Source organism: Morone saxatilis, unplaced genomic scaffold, assembly GCF_004916995.1.
Source record: "Morone saxatilis isolate NCDOM2014 unplaced genomic scaffold, NCSU_SB_2.0 Contig6, whole genome shotgun sequence".
In the NCBI taxonomy this organism is placed as follows: Eukaryota; Metazoa; Chordata; class Actinopteri; family Moronidae; genus Morone; species Morone saxatilis.
Window position 1 is genome coordinate 2,627,700 of NW_023340206.1, and position 3,253 is coordinate 2,630,952.

Consider the following 3,253-nt stretch of genomic DNA (forward strand, 5'->3'; position numbering starts at 1 on the left):
TTCATCAACCATATCTGAGCAGGAGGACAGACACAAACACAACCATATACAGTATTTACATTCTCACACAGGAGGAAAAAGACTACTAAAGTGGGCAAAGGGGAGAACAACAATCTTTGGAAGCATGTTTCCTATATTAATAGGCTATATTAATATTTTCTTATCCTGCTTGTGGCAGCACATGCAGACCTTGTGAAGTGGCCCCACTGGGTTATGATCGGTGGTTTGAGGGTTGCAGTACTATTATAGTATTGTAGTTGAGTATTGATAAAACTCCTGTTACCAATCAATGTGTCTCTGAACAGAAAATATTTGATCAATAAATAGCTTTATTGTTTATATGATGTGCTAACATTTATATTTTTTGAGTTTTCACAATTAAGATAATATAAATAAGTAAATAAATACATTTTCTTAGTTTTTTACTCTAGCGATAACTCACATTTATCACAAAACTTTGTGTCAAGAGTTACATAAGTTACGTTTACGTTTGTCTGTAATCAACAATAACTTCAAATAAACAAATAGCACTTAAACATGTTGCACTGCTTTAATATGAATTAATGTTAAGTTTTGTATTGTGTTGCAATTTTTCACTCTGAACACTGGAGGGCACTCTTCCTTGAACTGAACGCTTTAAATTAACTTTTAGATTTAGATTTCTTTTTTTTCTTCATATAAACATATAGTTAACAATTACATATAATATGTTATACATTAATTCCTGTCTCAAATGTGACAACAATTCAAATGTGGTTGTGCAGGCCTGAATTGATATAATTTTTTCAGAAAAGATGTACTTTATAATTTATAAATGAAAAACATGTATTTACTGCCTCTTATTGACACCGGTTGGAAAGCTGCTTTGGAAGAATAAAGTTAAATTCGTCCAGTATGTGATTAAGAGGAAACTGATCAATGTCGAATTATACAAATGACTGATCAAATTCAAATATTGTACTTTCACCATGATCAGCGTATGAAATATGATGCATTGGTATACATTTAACAACCTAACAGTATGTCAAATTGTTAAAATTAGCTCCATCTTGACAAATAGTAAAATGCAAATGTGAATCAAGAAAAATTCAACTCAAAATATTTACGGTTCATACTTGTTTCCTTAAATGTGTTAAAAGGAAACCATTAAAAAGAATAACACCACACTGTAAATTACTTCTGATTTTATTCAATGGAAAAAAAGACCTTCAGGAAAATACAGTAATTCCCATAGTACACACAGAGAGGACATAAATTAGAGAGGCATGGCAGAGAGACGTTTGAGGGGAAACATGTCGCCTGGCACCTGGGTGGTAGAAAACGTTTGATCCACGCACACTGTGCACTATGCAGGATGTAGAGGAATCAGTGAAATCACACTCTTACACTTGTGTTATTCGTAACGTGAGCAAAAGTTGATTATTCCTGTACACAAACGTCTAAATGATAGTACAAAAAGGGGATAATACAAAATACAAAAACCAGGGGGGGTGGTGGGGGGGGGGACTGCCCTCAAAATAAACCATAAATATTCATATCGATGCACATTGGTTTAACAAAACAATTGCTTCTGTAAACATTTTCAACATAAGGTGTGCATTACAAGTTAAAAACCACTGCAGTCGCATACTTATCTGAAGGGTTACATAATAAAAATTGCAGAAACGAGACTAAAAACTAAGTCAGAGTTAAAAATATGCCGCTTAGTTCGCGCCGTCTAAAGTGGTTTTGTAACACTGCTATTAGAACGTGTGACTTTTTGCCTCCTCGCTCCTGTGTTCTGCAGCTCTCGGAAGGCCCCACCTTGGACAGTGAAGGCACCACCCTTGCTGAGAGAGCAGGATGAAGGAGTCGAGGTGGGGGTGAGTGGAACCCGTTATGGAGTTTACTTTTCATACTGCCGCAGGATGGAATCTACATTACAACAGTTGAATGAGCCTAACATGAAGTGACAAACAAGCCTCGCCTCGTCATTCTGGGTTTTAGAGACAGGAAGAAGAAAATGAAGACATAAAATTCATTTCTGGGATGGAATAATTATCCAGTTAAAGTTGAAAATCCAAACTTCTTCACTTTTAATTTGTCAAAACCTGTAGAGGGCTTCAAGCAGTTTTAATCAGCTGATCCTGATGTCCTTCCCCTTGGTGGAGTGTGATGTTCAAAGCTTCTTCTCCGCTCTCCAGCGTATGCACGCTGCCTTCATTACCTTCCTGTCACTTCTGCCTGCTGGCCTCCATGCTACCTTAATGGCCACCTGCTAATTCTGCATGTCTAATTCACAGTTTATCCTAGCCCTACTTATGACTGACGTTAAAGGAAAAATCCACCAGGGAGAGGGGAGAGGGAAACAGCTTTTGGTAATAATGCAGCTCACATTTTTGGGTCTATTTTCTGGTTTTGGTGGTGTGTTTAGAAAGCAGAACGACAAGACAAGAATGAGCAGACATTGAGCCAGCGACAAAGCAGATTAAAGAAAAGCCGTTCGACATTGCTGATAAATAGGGTGGATTTTTCCTTTAAAACTCATCTATGGGTGTGTCTTGCATTCGTATGCTTTATTCATGTGCAGCAAAGTCACATACAAAATATACAGTGTATGAAAAAACGGGGGCTAATTGTGTCGATAACACCAAAGCAACATGCGGTCATAAACAGGGCTACTTCTGTCCGACATAACCTACAGTACGTGAGGCAATGCGGCTGGGAGAGTCTGAAGCCCGCAAGGTTGATGTTGTTAGTATGTACAAGCTGATATCCAGACAGTACCCTGTTATTAATGGATATATCAAGAAGGTCCCTTAAAAAAAATCTTCACTTTAAGAAGGAGAAGGCAAAAAAAGTGAAGACGCAGAGGCAGATTTACATGTCAAGCGTTATTTATGGGAGGAAAACTGTGAACTAGTGTTAAATGACATGCTTGACGTGAAAATCTACCGGTGGTGGGGAACGGGAGTTAATTTTACCTGAACGGGACCTGGACTAAACACAGCTACTAACAGCTACACTTGGGAGTGCGGCGCATACAGCATTCGCCGCCTTCGATACAGCAAACGGCCGCGTTCAGCCTCCCATCGTCCCGTCGTTCACATGCTCAGTGTTTCCTCCATTTCACACACGTACACGATGCAAAAGTTTTACTATGACACATAAAGATTTACCATCAACAGGCAACAGATCCCACGTCCTGCAGAGGAAGAGGAGGAGGGGGATCGGCTCAAAAGGTCAGGCAGCGGGGGTTGGGGTGAGGAAAACC

General features: G+C 38.9%; 1 protein-coding gene across 1 annotated transcript in view; it reads right to left on the reverse strand.

Annotated features, from left to right (window-relative positions):
• The window catches only part of LOC118340178 (mitogen-activated protein kinase kinase kinase kinase 4-like), a gene marked incomplete in the record, with an annotated part of 32,778 nt that overhangs the window by 811 nt on the left and 28,714 nt on the right, over window positions 1–3,253 (reverse strand).